At 36.3% G+C, this 17689-nt stretch overlaps 1 protein-coding gene and 1 long non-coding RNA gene across 5 annotated transcripts in view; both read left to right on the forward strand.

Moving 5' to 3' along the window:
• Window positions 1-17689, forward strand: part of LRMDA (leucine rich melanocyte differentiation associated) — a 661880-nt gene that overhangs the window by 55597 nt on the left and 588594 nt on the right. The window lies entirely within an intron of this gene.
• Window positions 805-12745, forward strand: LOC146435467 (uncharacterized). The gene is made up of 2 exons (XR_014852959.1): window positions 805-11516; window positions 12611-12745. It is a non-coding gene; the product is annotated as an uncharacterized LOC146435467 (long non-coding RNA).

A 17689-nucleotide genomic window follows, 5' to 3' on the forward strand; every position in this document is an offset into this window, starting at 1 on the left:
CATTAAACATCCATTGACTCAAGGCTGTTGGTAAGATTACTTGACTGAGGCAGAGCATTTCCCAGTGAGCTGGCATTTGTGTCACATAATTTTCTTTGTGTTTGAATGTGCAGGGAGTGAACTGCTTTTTCTTGATCTGGTTTCCTGTGTGAGATGGAAGTTGGATTTTGAAGTGATGTTGGAGGCTAAATCCACACAATCTGCACTTGTTCTTTGGGTACCCAGAGTGCTTAATTTGCTGGCACTGTCAATCCAACTCCTCATGTGAAAACTAACTAGTCTTAAACTAAACTCAGTTTTTGTGTGAATTCTGTTCTGAATAATATGAATCTGTGTTAGATTGAGAGAATATCCATTAATAAATGGAAGACTGCTACAGTCTGTGGAAGGTATTGGCATTTGGAAGAGAAGCAGTTTGATGTACTTGTTTTAGCTTTCAAAGAATATCAGTAGATTGAAAATAATATCTTTGTGATTGCTCCTGCATAGTCCATGATTATCTGGATTTTAAGACTGAGAAGTACTTTTTTCAAGGGCATTGGGGGTTAAAGAAAAGGGCATGGTAAAGAGCATGTTTTAAGTATCGTAATCAGATGGATCATTATTACTTTCTGACTTCCTTTAATCTCTCTCACTCTAAAACAGTATTTGCTCATCACTGCTGTTGTGAAACAAGAGCGAAGGACTGCAGAAATAACTGTTGTCTGAGGACAAGGAGCTTGACTGAAGGGAAGAACCTGCATTAACCCTGGAATTAATTTCTTTGCCTTTTCCTCTCTGTTTTGTTGAAAGGTATCTTCTTCTCACCTTCATGTAATATAAAAAGCTCTTAGCATCTAGTTGCAGATGGAAAGAACTTGACTAGTTTTGCTGATTCCAGTCGCTAAGGAGGGTCTCTGTTCTCCAGTGTTTGACAAACCTGCTGGTAGTCATGGTACAAAAAGCTACTTGGCATTTGGCAGGAAAACCCTTATGCAGCTTGTTTATGCATCACTTATTTGTTTTATGTGGTCTTGTATGGTTTGTGCCATTTTTGAGATCTTGCATTTTACATAACTCATCTTTACATAAATTATCCTGGAGATGATTTTTCAGTTTAAAAAGGCAGTCCCCAAATCCTTAGCTCGTGCAAGCGTGAAGAATGAGGAGCATGGAAGTGCAAAAGGGCCATGTATTTTTCTCAGGCTCTGGAGTCAGCATGTCAAACCAGACATACTATACAATAATTATACTGTCTTTAAGGTCATGGTTTAATGCAGTGTTATAGCTCAGTTGCAGGCTTTACCCATGAACTGATGCTTGCAATCTTGTGATGTTTTATAATTTTTATTTATATTTTTGTTTGTTTCTCCTGCTCTTTCTTTTTGATGATGCTTGCCGGAGTGAGTTGCTTGCTGGTAGAGCTGGAAGATTATTTCTTTTCTTAATACTTGATTTTCCATTTTTAACTTCATTTGTCTGCTGAGTCTATAAATGGAAGTGGTGAATGTGGTTTGTATAATACAGCCATTCTCATTGCTCATGTTTGTAGAAAACCTTGCTGTGGTGAGAGACCATGATGGTAGAAATAAGTTGTAAAAGAACACAAGTAAGAGATGCAAAATATGTAATATTAGGAGATAGTTTAATCAGTCCAAAAGTCAGGGAGGTTGATAGGCTCTTGCAAATTGGGCCAATACTTCTCTTCAAGTGCTTAAGTTCCTACTGTTTTTCCTGTGCAGTTGGTATATGAACTGTATTGGCACATAGTAACACTTGGATATGTGCACAAGGCTAGTACATTTTTTCCATAGAAAGCATATGTGTGTGGGCTGCTGCTGCCAGTTTACTGGCATTTAATACATATATGTACACACAGAGACACACACAAACATAAAATAACATCTTATAAATAAAGGCCTTTATGATGCATACTTCTTTTATGTACATCATAAGTTTGGTATATAAATTATATTTTTAATGTAGATAAACTTGGGGGTGATACTCAAGTATTTTTCTACTTTGATTCAGCGCTTGTGGTAGGGCTTTGTAATTCGTAACATTTTCATATATAACCGTGAAAGAAAGAACATATTACTTAGAGGTTGCTTGCAAAAAAAGATACAGCACATCAGAGATTGGTGATTAGGAGGGAGATCTGACCTCAAGGGAATTGGACAAAAATGAGAGCAGTCTTGGAGTGAAAAAGTATTTAAAGAACAAGAAATTAAAAGTTTTTGTGTGCCTTTTGATTGCTATATCCAAACCTATCTACATTCTTACAGGTTTTTGTTATTTTAAAACTTTCTATTCCCTTTTTCACTCCCTTCTCTGAGCTCTCAAGATTACTTAAATTACGTGGTCTCAGCCTCAGCTCTTACTGAGGCTGATGGGAGGAAAGTAACATCAGCATGATGTTGTTAGTCCAGTGGTGACTGGTACAGTATTTCTGGTTATGAGCTATTTGTCATAGATACCAATTCACTGTGCTTGAGCTTAGTAAATAGCTGTCAATATTGTTGCACTGAAGACTAAAGTAACAATGTTTGGCTTATTACTTGTCAACTCCTAATTTAATTTTTCAAACTTTCTGGTAAAACTAGCAGAAGTGCTTAAAATGTTATGGAGGATTTTCTGTTTGAAGGGTTTTTTTGTGTGAATCTTATATGCTCAGTTCTCTCAGCTGATTAGGTTTTATATAATAAATTGGACTGATGCAACCATTTTTTGTACAAATGCTTAGATCTTAATTTTTGATTTTGCATTAGGCACCATTTTTCAATGCTTGCTTTGCTGAGTGTTAAAGGATGGGGAAGAGATACAGTTAAAAGAGCCTTAATTATATTGAAAATGTGGTTCCTATTTCATAAATCAACTTTGCATTTCCCATTTGGTAACTGACTGGTGCTGCTTGTTCCTTGTGAATATGCCCAATGGAAAGACATCACAATGCTCAATGTTTTCACATTCAGAAGTATAATTCAGAATTCAGCTGCCTTTGCCTTAAAATGTTAATCTGGGATCAGATGTGCTGGCAGGGAACTCAGTTTATGAATTTAACTGAAAAACACCTACATTTAATGGTTTTTTTAGAAATTGTAATTTCCAACCATTAGTTGAAGATCAAATTTAGCATATTTATTATTTGTAAGAGAGGCATGTTCATGTAGTGACTTAAATGACTAGTTGATTTATACGCATTTATTCATAATGAGTGGTTTTTAAAAAAAATTGTTTTATTTTCATTATTTCAAGATCAGTGTATTTTAATTTTAAATCTCTTAAGTGTTAGCAAGTATCCAGTCACCTACAAAACATCAGAGCAGCTTTTTATGACCAGGGTATGGCTAGTGAAGCTTTATTTTGGTGATAGGGATTTAATGTTTGTGTACATCTAGGTTTGGTCCCATTTCTTTTACCAAATGCAGAAAACATTCAGTCTCTTGAGGATAAAATCTCTGTAAGTGCTAGGAAATGCAGCAGAATTTTCCTTGAACCACTTGAGGGGTATAAGGTCCAAGACGTGCTGAAGTACCATGACTCTGCAAGGCCACATGGCCACAAAATGACTGGATGAGGATGCTGTATTTTAGACTCCCAGGACTTTCAAGACATTTTAGTTGGAGAGATAAGAAAAACTTATAGTTGAGCTAGTTACTTAAGTGATAAAGTGTAGTGATTATTCCAAAGCACTTAAAGGCTGAAGGAAAGATGTTCTAGACAGGCCAAGGATTAACAGTATATAGAATATTTGTAAAACCCTGCCTCCAACATAGTTATGTTAAGATAATTTGACAGTCCAGTGTGTGAATGTTCAAATCACAGCTGCTCAAGGATCTGAACACTTTCTTTTTCTACCTATTATCTTGCATTTAATACACTCTGTATCTTGGATGCTGAAGTATGTTGGAATAGCACAGAAACAGTCATGTGTGAAGGTGATTATATTGGAATTGCTTTGGGAAAAAATTGTCAAGTGCTGTGTTTTCTAGGAAATGGAAACTAGCCAGCTAAGCGAGAGGCTGTGTGTGTGACCAGTTTACTTTTTTCCCTCACTCTGTGCTGCCTTTTCTTCCCCACTGCCTCCAGCTCCTTGAATCAGCAGAAGGCTGCTGAAGGTGCTGCTGAGAGATTTGGGTGCAGGTGCAGCATGAGGTTCTTGCTTTCTTGCCAGTGGTCTCTTTTGTTCCCTGTGTTGCTTGTAAGGGGAGCCAGCCAATAGCTCTGTTCATGTGCAGTATTGGTTCTCGTTCTACCAGGTGCACAATTAGGAAATTGCCTGCCAGTCTAAGTGGGGAATGTCAGAGGGCACTTCAGTTTCTTTCACTGTTAATTCTTTGGCTTCCTTTAAATAAGTCATATCAAATGGTCTCTTACTTCCACTAATAATAGGGCTTTTGAAATGTGGACATACCTCTAATGAGAATCTATCTTAACCCATTTAATGTGGGACACTACTTTGCCACTGAATTTTAGGCTCTGGTCATTGCAACCAGAGGTGGTTTGAAATAAGAGGTTCACCTGCATTTAAGTGATTGAGTAGAAGAAAAGAAGTTTCTAAAATTAAAGGAGACTAATGCATTACTGTAGATTTTGTCTCACTTCCTAGTAGTTGGAAAATGGAGGAAGAGAGAACAAATGTCTGCATTGAGCTAAAAGTGAATGGGTAAGTGTTTCTTTGTGTGTTTTAATATAGCATATGAAAGTCTTGGTTGTTGTACCCCTAGTATTTTAAAACCTAGTGAAACAGTGAAGTCAGCGTTAAGGTAATCTTGCACCATTTTTTTTTTTTCTACTTCTTTGTTAGGACATAAGTGCACTGGAAGCATTGCAGACTAATGTGGGTAGAAAAAGTAGCACTAGAAACCCGTCAAGACAGCTGTTAGTTATAAAGTTGATATTTGTATTTACAGCATAGCTTATTACTGTCATATAATGTGGAATGAATAAATAATTCCTATACTGTAGCAGATGCACCTTAGCAGTAGGCAGAATAGCATCAGAAATGGTCAGTAAACTTTATTCTATACATGGAAGCATCAAATGTTTCAGGTTCTCCACCTTATTTTTAATGCACTAAATGTCATAATCTAAATCAGATTTTCTGAATGATTCCCTGATGACATATTTCCATACAACTCTCATTCTTAGGGGAAAAAAAAAATCTAGGGAAAAAGACTTCTGCACCCTGGTGAGTAGAGTGAAACCTTATTCACACCTTACTTTACCCTAGTAAAAAAACCACAAGAAAGTCTACAAAAAAGATATGTAGGTATGAATTTAGAAGTTTTCCTCTGTAAAGAGAGGGTTTCTCTGCAAGTTCTTAAATATCTGAACTTAACCTCTGTGTCAAGAAAATTTGCTCAATTAAATGATATATTTCTGCTTTTCAAACCATTTGCAGAAAATACTAGATATATCTTTTCACTAGATTCTGTATGCTGAACACAAATGAGATTCTTGATGTTCAAATCTATCCCACCGAGTGGAAATAACGTTACTTGTACTATGGAGTGCATTCACATCTATGCGTATTATGTAGAAAGCTAAGAGTTACACCCTTAGCAGGGTGCAGGTCCCTTTCTCTGCAAGATTTTTAAATCTGTCCTCATCTTTTGCTACAGAGCACTTTATATGTTTATGTGTATTTATTTATTTATTTATTTTAAGGCCCTCACATCTTTTTAAGTGAGCATTGAAAGAGAAAGCAAATTGCTGTTCAAATTCCCTCTCTGGTGATTCCAGCTAACTCAACTACAACTACTGCATTAAAAAGAGTAAACAAATCTCCCCCTCTTTTTCCTGTTGGTGTCTAGGTAGTAGAGAGCTTCGACCCCAGAAAGCTTTACATGAGAAACTCTTCCCAGATTCTCGTGTGAGTCATGCTAAGGCTCCATGTGTAAACTTGACAGTGCCTCTCTGTTCTTGACATTGTAACTTTCAGATTTTATGTTATTTAAATATCCTAAAATGTACCCTGTATCAAACTGCAGGTGCTGCTACACTTCTATTACAGCATGGTAACACTTGCCTCATAAAAACTCTGAGGCTTGTGAAAGAGTTAAGCAAAGCAGCCAGAAACGGTTTTCAGCTTTTACTTTGCAGATACAACCTTTTAAGCATACCTACATTTACCTGCAATGGCAATCGTTTTGCATTTTAATGACAAATCAAGTATGCTAACTTGCATTTGAAACGAAAGTGCCTTAAATGTCTCTGGCTGTCAGAATGAGATGTTAGGAGCTTGATGAAAAGAGAACAAAGAGGACAAAGTATGAAGCCTAGATACAGAGCAAAATGAAATAAAACCTTGTATGGCCTGTCAGGGGTGTCAGTTGATATTCCTATCTAAAGCACATTATAGTATTACTTTGCAGCTCATAGCTTACTCATCTGTCTTTTTTAATTCATCACATTCTAGCCCACATCTTTTAAGTCCCATGTGTCAACAATGGAAGAAATCTGTTAATTGACAAATGAGTGTCACAAATGTGAATTGGTGCCTTTACATCAGAGGCAGGTAGTCTCTGTTGTTTTTTGTCGGCTCTATTATTGGCATAAGCCAGTGTAAGACATCTGTCTTTGGCAGAATGAGAGATGACAGCCAAAGAAGGGCTGTCATTGTTTTAGTGCATGTTCATTCTGCTGAGATACTGTATAAAGATAAAATGTCAGTTAAAAGAATATGAAAAACTATCGGGAGGAAGTCCTTAAATTACTTGGGAAGGGGATCTGGGAATTGGTGCCAGAATTGAAATCCGAACATTCCAGTTTGCATCTATCACATCAATTTAAAAATAATACTTTCTGAGTAACTGGGTCAGTTTATAAGGCATTTAGGAAAACGTTATGTTGTGCTGGCATAATTAGCTCATAAGATGGAAGGAAAAACATACCTTCACAGGATATGAGTTTATTACAAGTTCATTTTTCAAACATGTATAGAATTGTCTCAATAAAAATATGCTGTGTAGCATCTCTAGTGTTGATTTGCATCTGTTTTGAAATATTGAAATTGCTCTGTTCCAATTTCTTTTTCTGTTATAGTTCTATTTTAGATTGATGAATAACATAATGAAATAAAAAGCATAGCCAGCTGTGAGTTGATGAGACAATTAATAGGAAGAAAATTATTAACATAGTTTCAGGGTGTCTAGAGGGTGTACCGTATACAAAAGTTACTCCCAAATCACTAAATCCCTTTATTGCAATAAATGACTTTTTAATATTGGATAGCACAAAAGAGAGGAGGAAAATGTTTTAATGGAGGTGGTGGAAAGGGGGAATAGAATTAAAATGTCATAAAAGGCTGCCATTTTACTTTTTACTTTATATCAAAAGTCATAAGAGAGGTAGATTGGCACTTTTATCTTCCGCAGCTCTTACTACCAACCCTGTGCTGAGTAGGGCACTCACTAACACCCTGCTTCCCAAACGACCTGTCACTTGGGTTGTAAATGACCTTGTCCGAACTTCAGGGATTTTGAGGGGTATCTTTACAGAATCTGGTAAAGGACTAACTCTAGATCTGTAGTGAGGCTGGCTGAGTTGAAGATTCAAGATGGATGTCTCTGAACAACAATTTATTAAAAGTCCTAATTTTAAAGTTACTTGTGTTTTGCCTTTGAAATAGTGCTATCAATACAGTAAATCTTAGATGTTCTGAATTATGATACTACTTAATATAGGTAAAATTGCCCTTCATAATTTTGTAGGATTTGTGTTATCAGTTTTTCTTTCTTTTTTTTTGACTTGCTTCTAGCAACTAATTGAGTACCAGAAAAAAATACAAAACTGATGTTCTTTTTCCCCTTCCTAGCATCTAATGTGGTGCTCTCAAATTCTGTTTGTCTTTGGCTACTCTGTTTATCTCCAAGTATCTCCTGGCTCTTTTACTTCAGTCCATGAGTAATGTTGATTGTAAATTTAGTTTTAATTATTGAGACCAGTAACAGAGTTAAATAATTCTAATAGGTGCTAGTAATTCTTTGAGTCTTCTGTGTCTTAGGGTCTAAAAAACTAAGAATGAGTAGAATGCAGCTTCCTTTTATTTTAAGTGTTTGGATAGAAATATTGCTGCTCTGTAGATTTCCTATAAAAAGAATACTAAGAGAGAAGGTGCTTTGTCTCTGGAAGACCTACTTTTTTTTTTAAGGAAAAAAGCTAGTCTTTTCAAATTTGTTTAGTATTCATTTTGCTAGAAAATATTTTAAATTATAATCCATGGAAGCTATGCAGTGTTTACTGCTTGTAGACGAAGGCTTGTGAGCCTTGGCCACCTGTAAGTTTGTAGTGAAAGCTTTGTTCTTTCATTTCCAGCCTTCATTGGTTCTAAGTAGATGTTTAAATTTCCAATCAAAAGCCATGCTGTTGGTATGTAAAGTGCCAGGTGTGTCTTCTCAGGCAGTTTTTCATCACAAGCTTTGAAGTTCAGTTTCCTTTGAGATGTGGAAGGACAACACTGCCTCCATTTTACAGATGGCAAAACTGAGTTGTGAGGAGGCCTTGTTGATTAACTATACATGCCAAATATAATTATCAGCTCTTCATACCAACTTGCATAAACCAGTTCTGCATGGGAGGAGAAGTAATGGCTGACACCTGTCAGTTTACCAAATCTGAAGTTTAGAGATTATTCTCATGTGCTTCTTGGCTGCACTTTTTATTATCTGATACTGGATGTATCACAGGGGGATGATACAGCAGAGACTAAAAAGAGAGGACACATTATGGACTTAGAAGAGTTTTTTGTTTCCTTTTGGTTCAACAGTGTATAATTATAAAAATAACAAAGGTAACAGCAAAAAAAAAGTGGTGTAAGGCTGTATCTTGTATTGTTGATGGACTTTATTTTCTAACTAAAAATTAAGAGATGATCAGTAAGGATAAGTAGGAATACCAAATCCGGTCTCTCTAACAGAACTGAATTAATTTCTTCATGAAAATTCATATGCAGGACATACAGTCGGAGTTAGTTTAGTTATAGTCCTGTTTCACACCCACTGCTTAATGGCAAGATGCCACAAAGAGACTGGAGAAAACATTCAGCTTGTGGAATTCTGCTTAGGGAGCATGTATTTGTATGACAGTATTGTCACTGCTAAATTAACTCTAGAAAGGGAAGATGCAAGAATTTAACTACAAAAACATTGCACGTTTGTGTGCTCATACCCTCTGGGTGATTCCCCTCCCGACTGCCAGCTGTCATACAGAATCTAAAACAGACAAAAATTTATTGGGTAGTATTTAGAAACATGTCAGTGGTAATGACTAGATCTCTGATTTCAATTATCACCTACTAAATTTAGGCTAATGTAGTGCATTTGGAGACCTGTTGAATGCACTTGACATCATGTTTAAAATATTTGAAACTGCACTGGTTTTTAATATCATGTGTTGACCACTTTCTTTTTCCAACTCACATCTGGTGCATGGCAGTAGGCATTCCATGTGACCTATAAAAACTTCAGTTGTTCTAATTTGAATTTCTTTTTCTTCTTCAGATAATATTTGAGCAGAGAAGAAGAAAGTAGTCTGAGACTACAACTGGTGTAATGAAGCACTGCTCTGAGATCTGTAATTCACCCTCCCCCCCCGCCCCCAATCAGTGTGCAAACAGCATTTTCAGCTTTATTCCTATTGTTTAATTTTAATTTTTCATTGAAAATCCTTGGTCACTTGGGTGCTCTTAAAACTAGTTTAGTAACAAATTACCTATAGTCACTATTTTTCTGTAGACTGACTGGGTGAAATTTCAGGTAGAATCTGATTATGCACAATTTCTCTTGTTATATTAGCAGAGATTAATGTTTAAATCCAAGTTACTGTGATCTGCTTTGCTTACGTTGCAAACATTTTATGTGCTATTATTTTAGGACTGTTGAGGGGGATTACTTAAAAACAAAAGTTTCCATGTCCAAGTACTGGAATATTTTGTTGAAGTGCTGCAAAACAGTTTTCTGTCTTCTGATCTTGTACTCTTGCTGCATCCATCTTCCATATACATATTTATTAAATTTATATGCTGATGTTTGCAACTCTGAACTTGCCTTCTAACTATTGAAATAGTAACTGTTGAAGTAATCTGTTTGGTGCTGCTCAGGAGTAATCATCACAGCTTTTAGTTCATGTTTCCCTATTTTTGTGAAAATATTACAGGTTTTTAAAGCCACATCTATATCTGCATGCATCTAATATGAGAAATAAAGTAGTCTTCAAATATGTGTAGGCTACTTTAAGAAAGTTCATTGTCCACATCTTGATAGCTGCATAAACAGACTTGGGGAATTTTGTAAGAGTAAATCGCCTTTAAATCAAGATTCCAGCCTGCTTTTTCTAATTTTGCTTTGTTGTGGTTTTTAATTTTTGGGAGTATATTTATCAGTAGTATTCTCAGTTGTGGTTAGCAGGTTCTTTTTCTACCTAATGCTTCCAGACATACTTTAGATTATTTATTCTTAAGAATTTCAAAGTTGTTTTAAACTGAAATTATTATAAATGTATAGCATGTTATCTCAGAAATACAAGACACAATAGCAGAAGCTTTCAAAATGGGTTTTAGAAACATTCCTACTGGGAGAAGAAACAAATCTTGAAGATGAAATTTCAGTAAAGTTGAATGTAGGCCTTCTAGTGAAATGGGTAAGGATGTACAGTCTTACTGATGATTCGTCACTTTCAGAATTTCTAGAAGTGTCTTGGATGGTAAGTTTCTGGAATAATTTCCTCTGATGCTTATTTTCTGGGGATTTTGTTTTGGTTTTGGTGTGGAAATTGTCTGTGATTCCTCAGAAATTCTCTAGCCCAAGCATGGATGCAGATGGCATCCAGTAATTGCAAGGGATCTGCCTAGTGGCTTTGTGGTGTTACCAAAGTTGCCATTGAAAAGGTGCCATGTTTACTATTCTGATTTCAGCTTGTCCAGTTTAAGCCTAAAACTCCTAACTGATCACAAGTCACAAAACATGCCTATGTAACTTTATTACAACCAGCCTGTATATAATCTATTTTTATCTTCCTTTCATAGACGTGTTTTTCTTAATGGAGAATCCATTCAGTGTGAGCCTAATGGTTTTATTTTTCCTTGGATGTTTGAAAAATGAAACCTAAGGCCTGAGGAATTTCAACGTATAAATTTCAATCATAAACTAAGAACAGTCTAAGTTTTGAATAGCTTTGCTTTGTTACCTATTTCTTTAGTAGTTTGAGATTTCCTGATGTGTAGGTTCTGTTCTGTGCCATCAGTTCTAACAGGCTTTGTTGCTCCTCCCAGAATGCTGGGATATTGGGAGGGTGCAGGGTGGGTATTTCTGTTGTTTTTGATGTTTTCATGATAGTATATTGGTTTGCAAAAATAGGAAACTTCTGTGCTGCTCTACTTTTCTAACCTTTCTGATTGCTCTGTACTCAGTTCTTCTCACATCCCTCCTGTGCTTCTTGACTGCTACCTTGGATGACCCAGTGATGGACAGTTGTGCTGGCTTCCACTTTATTTCCACAAGCTCCTCCATTCTGTGTGACTGCACAAATGTTTCCAGGTATCTTATCTCATGTGATAATGTAGTGCCTGCCAACCATGTGTTTCTGTGGTGCCTAACCATACTTTGCCTTTTCTTTATATCAATAGGACAGTTACTGCTTTCAGTACATCAGGGTGGAACTTCACAAAAATGCTATTCTTTGCTGTGTATCTGTTGTAGATTGTGCATCTGCTGTCTGCTTGCTGTGTCAGAAGAGTCATATTTGAAAACTAGGGTGGCAAAATTAGCATGCTGCTATTCTCTCCTTGTTAAAGCTGATAGGTCTAATATAATAAAAGTGCATGTTATAGTGATGAACTTCAAACTAGGAGGCTCAGGAATTATATTGCATAAGCAGACAAAAACTATGCTTTATATATCTGAAGAGGAGGAAGGTAAATATCATGGTATTTACTATAATTGATAGGCCCCATCAGAAATAAAAGTCTTGAAGTGTATTAAACTTACTCCTTATGTTAAAGGCTTTTTCCTGTTTTCTCATGAATGCTTCATCAACCATTATTGATATTCCTGTAGAGTGATTTCTGTGTAGTAATCAGAGGTTGTTGTGGAGAATTGTAATCAAAATAAAAACAAATCTATATTTTGTAGACAAATAATAATTAGTTGACTAAGAAGAAGCAAAAAGCACTACACAATCTCATAAAAGCCAAAAAGAAGGGACAAAAGCAGAGGAGGTTGAATGCTTGTCTTTGTTATTAACATGTGGTTTACTTTCAGTTCATGACTTCTGTCACACAGTGCTGTCCTTCTATTGAATGGTCTCAATGTCCTGGCATGGATGACATTAATTCTTGCTTTAAATGTGAACAAATATTAATTTGCTTTACTGAAGAGGAAATAAAATTGCAACAAAGGAAGTTCATGTTTGAAAGACTAGAAAGTTGACATTGATACTGGCTTTGTATTTTGATAACCCTTTGTGATGCTTTCTCATTGCATGACTCCTACAGGAGGGTGGTGGTGGGGTACGTGAAGATGAAAGTCTTAGGAACAAAAAGACCCTTTCCGGTCAAAGCTGGAAGATGGTTTTGGCTCTTCTATTTTTTTAATTATTATTTTAAAATTTTTTTCATCCTCCCCTCCTTCAGAGAAGTCCAAGAAAAGTGCTGGCATTGGCAGAAGATGAAAATATTATTTATGGTCACATCATGTATTACCCAAGCAAATCTGTTGTGTGAAAGATTGTTTTTTATGGTGTTGAAATAAAGAATCAGTGAATCATTCTTGAAGGAGTACTGGTTCAGATTCTTCTTTCTTCTGTCACTGCTGCCCCACCCCTGCTTTTCCTTTTCTACTTTGTCTGTCTTTGGGGATCTTAATATTGATGTTACAGATGGTGGTAAAACAAATTTTCTTCAGTCTTTAAACATAGCTGCTTCATGTGGGTTCATGTACTGCAAGAATAATCTCTGCTGTGATACTAAAGGCCAAACCCAGCTCTAGCAGTGTTAGTACTGATTTTCTCGCTCCCACAGCATTTCATTGCAAATTCTGTTTAGAGTAAGTTTCCTTTGCTGAGAAACTGTAGCAGCAGGATCCACTAAGTTGGGTTGGGTCTAATAAGAAGTTGGGTTGTTTTCAAAGTCTTCCGTTTGTAGATATCTGACTTAAACTGAACTTTGACTATCAAATGCTGTGGATGTGACCAGGCACAGTATTGTTGAGATGATATCAGCAGCAGAGAAGAAAGCAGGTGAATAAAATACAGACAATATTCCAACATTGAATTGGTTAAAAAGAAACCTAACTGGGAAAGCTAGGTAGATTGCAGTAGTTTTACAGATAATTCTAGATAATAAGGCTAAAAAGGATCTGAGGTTACTTATGTGAGTGGCTGGAAAGATGGGATGACTTGATCTAAGTCTTCGACTGTGACTTCAGCAAAATACTCAGACCAAATACTGGTATCTGGGCTGAGGCACTTGGGGAGCTGGGACACCAAGCATGTGTTGGCTGCTGGGGGTACAAATGATTCCAGAGAGAGGGATGTAAACCTTGTAAAACCTTTTCCTTTGAAGCTAGGTAAAATATGGACATTTACGACTGTTTTATTAAGGTCTTTCAGTTTGTTGTAATTCTTAACTCCAATCCTTTACTCAAAATACACAGAACTGATTGTGGTGATGTCTAAACTGGCACTTAATAAAATGTGCTTGATCCTTCCATAGTGGATAATAGTTAGCCAACTGCACTTTTCCTTAGTGTCTGAGGACCCAGTGCACCCTTTTTTACTAAAAGAAAAATAGCATAGATTTAAATCGCCATTTATACAACACAGCTGTGCTAAAAAGCCTCAAACCAATGGTACAACCATTGTGCCAACAGTGCCAAGCTGACTGTGATGACTTCCAAATGACCAGTCCCTTGTTTTTTAATTTTTGTTTCTCTGTTGTGTAGATTGGAGCTTTGATAGAGAGTAAGTATTTAAACATTTTTTTCTCTTATGTACCCTTTTGAATATACCCTGCGTGCATTTTCCTTTCCAGCTAATGCTTTTGTGTGGAGGAGGGGCGAGGTTTGCAGTGCCACACAGCCTTTTCAGAAAATAGTTTGAAACTTGGGAGTTCTGTGTTGTCAGGAAAGATGCTTCCAATGAGTTTGTATTAAGTGTTTTGCCTGCAAAACTTGCAAAAACATAAGAAGAGGAAGGTGCAGCTGTCCCCACAAATGCAAAATCTGGAGGCTCAGTGGTAAGTGGAAGTGTTGCCCATGAGCAGAGCAGGGGCTTCGGGCTTTTGGTGAATTCTGAGCTTGTTCAGTGCAATGTGGCTAATCTCTTGCCTGGTCTTTGCTGGGAGTCAGTGTTTTGCAGGGAGCTAAGTGTTAGTGTATCTTATTTCTGTACAAAGCAAGTACTGCCGTGTGATTTGGAGTCCTATCCCTCATTTCCCCTCACTTGGAGCACTGGTATGCTATATCTTACTTTGTAATTCTTGAAAAGTCATCGTGATTGATTTTTATTTAGTATGTGTTAGGCCTCAACCTTTCCCCAGTTTCCTTTTAACCTTGTCATATTTCTCTCTGGTATTCCTCCTTCTTCTATTTTGAAACCATTAAACTCTTGTAATATAAATTGATCTACACCTCAGCTTTGGTAAGTATTTTTGAGAAACATGGAGAAACTGATGCATGCAGAAAATGTTGGGGTTTTTTTGGTGGGGGCAGGGAGACCCTGAATGTTCTGGGCAGAGCTGTGAAGTCCTTGCAAACTTCCAGTCATCTTTTAAGTTACTCAACATAATCTATATAAAGACTACAGCAAAGCTGGTAAGGATTCTTTCATTATCTATAGAAAACATATTCTAGCACTGCAGCACTAACTGTCTATATAGTATATATCTATGTATACTGTGATGTAGACTGTTGTGGCCTCTGAAGAGATGACTGTTTTTTCCTCCAGTTAAATGACAGTCATATAGCATGCACTTAATGTTCTTAATTGTTTTGTAATACAGGAGTGGAGTTAATGTCCTCATGTGCTTTGCTGTGTCAAGATCTTGGTGGATTCCTGTACTCATGTTTCATGCTGTTAACTCTGTACCGATGTTCTTTCTGTTAATAGTGATAAAGTCACAAAGCAATTATACTCCCACAAGCTGTCCTTTAATAACCTTTGTCATTTGTCAGAGTGCATTAGGCCCTTGCATATTTTTACAGAGAAGCTATTGGTCTTCATGAACTAATAGAATGTTCTGATGTGCCAGCTCATCTTCCTTGCCAAATTGCTGTTGGTTCAGAGGGGAGCTCACTTCAGTTTAAAGAAATACCTTACACCTCTTTCTATTGGACCAAAGGATTTTCAAGCAAGATTGAAATCTGACTTAGCCACCATCTCAGCCTTCCAGTCCAGCAAAGCTTAAATTTTAAGGTTTTCAGGTATCTTTGGGTGTGAATGTAACGTATATTAAGCTAGAAAAGGCATAATGATCTTTATATGCTAAACTGTGGGAGTATTTTCATAAGCACATATTTATGATGCTACACCTCTGTGAGTATTTTGGGACTTAGGATACTGCTGGTTATACTACAAAGGTGTAACTCAGTGAGATTCTGTCTTTACTTATTTTGTTTCTTAATTAGTATTAAAACTGCAAGCAGTCAAGATGTATTCCTCCTTGTAATTTACCAAGATGAAGTAAATATTTGGGTTGGCATGTTCTTGGGTTACTGGCTATGGAGGAAACTACATGAGAGGGAAAGAGAGCAACTGTCTGTAAAATCGTTTGATATTTTGTGAACAGTCTAGTGTTAAGGATTAAAAGGTGTGATAATTCTTTTTGCAGTTGTGGTAGTTTAAGCATATAAATTTCCCTTCAGTCCTGACAACCTCTTCAATAGATAGATAGAGAGCTCTGATGCTTAGAGCACATATTGCATCTCTACTTCTGGGATTACTTTCTTTTAGGTAAAAAACGTTGAAGCCTGGTGGATCATTGTTTCTTCGTAGATGTGTGCACACTCCAGTATTCAGTTCTTGGGTACCTGTGGAGACAGATAAAGTATGTAGAAACCAGTCAAACATGCTTTGCTGACCTCTGAGATATATCAGTATGTACAGTTTAAAATAAAAGTAGACTGTGACCTTTTGAAATACTCAAATGTATTTTAGCGTTGTTACTATTTAGAAAGTAAAGCTTTAACTTTGCATTCCACCCTTCTAGGTGTTCTGACAGAGTTAAACTAGAGACTGTATCTTCTTAATGAACAATATAATTCACGAGTAATATATTTAAATTAGCAGGTAAGCAGCCATTGCAAAAAGTTGACTTTGACGAAAGTCTTTTGCATTGTAGTCTCTGATATCTTCTTTGAAACAAGCATAATTTCTTTGTTTTAATATTTTAAAAAATTATTTTTAATTGCTTATCCCATCTGTGCTGTAACGAACTGTAATGAACTGGGTAAAGTCTCATTTTACTGGAGAGGTTTCATTGTTACACTATTGCTGATTCTGTTATATGTTTTCTCTCTCTGTTGCTTGCATGCATATATATATAGGCATTCCCATTCATATAGGTATTCTGATGGAGTTCTGTCTCATAGTTGAGCTGTTAGTCTCAATATTGTATGTGGCTTTTATTTTCATTTTATAAATACCCATCTGGCAACTGAAGACAAATATTTTGTTGAAAGGTTCAAGGTTCTTGAAGTTTGCATGTCCTGTGAAAAAGACAGGTCAATTTTTTCTCTCTGGGCATCTGTCTCTCATAAGCTCATAAATTGCTCTTGAAGCTAGATAGAAAAAATACTGAAGGCAACATCATATTTAAGAGTTTAAATGTGCTGATTGGAGTGTCTCAGAGTCTAACCTCAGGCAAAAGGTCTTGTGTTCAGTCTTTTTGACTGATGTAGAGGAGTTCACTGTTAATAATTTAGTTTTGAGACCTACTAAATGAAAAATAGGAGACTCATAGCATCAGTATCACTGATTTTTCCTAGAAAATATGAAATCATTGTATTTTGATGTATGTTTCCATTCTTTACACACTTAACTGTTCTCTAATGTAGCCACTGCATCTGATTTTTTTTCTTAATGAGCAATGTTTTTATATCTACAGAACACACAGTTTGCCCTGCAGGACCTTATGTTCATTTTTAGTCTGCTCTATTTGTGTAGTAAATAAAAAATGAGTAACGCTGCCATTAGCCATTTTATGTGCATTACTCCTGACCACGCTTGTGAGTAATGGCTTAAAGAGTGTGCACGTTCTCAGTTTGTAGCAAAATGGGCCTGTAATAATTCTATTTTTTAAATTAACCAAAAATGCATGGCAACAGATGGAACCTTTGTTTAAGCAAGGATTTTGATGGTTGTGTAAATCAACATGCTATAGGTTTAGGTTCAGTCCTTGTCAGATGCAAGTGTATTGTACTTCACTCTCATTTTAGTAGGTACAAGAAGTGAAATGGAGGATGGATCATCTCTAGATTGTCTCCTGGAGTTCTAAAGCTTGTTTGCTTTAATAAAGGATCAATATTTTGCATTTTAGAACTTCAGAGTTCAATTCTGGCAAAAATGTATGGGGCAAACATTTCTTTTGTAACTTGAATGATTGTTCAGTGAGGATAATTGTTTTCTTAGCAAAACATGACATCAAATGTGCACACAAAAAAGTTTTGAAAACTTATTTTTATTCTCTGGAAATAGGTGTATTTTCTGAAATAGT

Source organism: Lichenostomus cassidix, chromosome 6, assembly GCF_008360975.1.
Source record: "Lichenostomus cassidix isolate B80296 chromosome 6, HeHo_3.0, whole genome shotgun sequence".
Lineage (NCBI taxonomy): Eukaryota > Metazoa > Chordata > Aves > Passeriformes > Meliphagidae > Lichenostomus > Lichenostomus cassidix.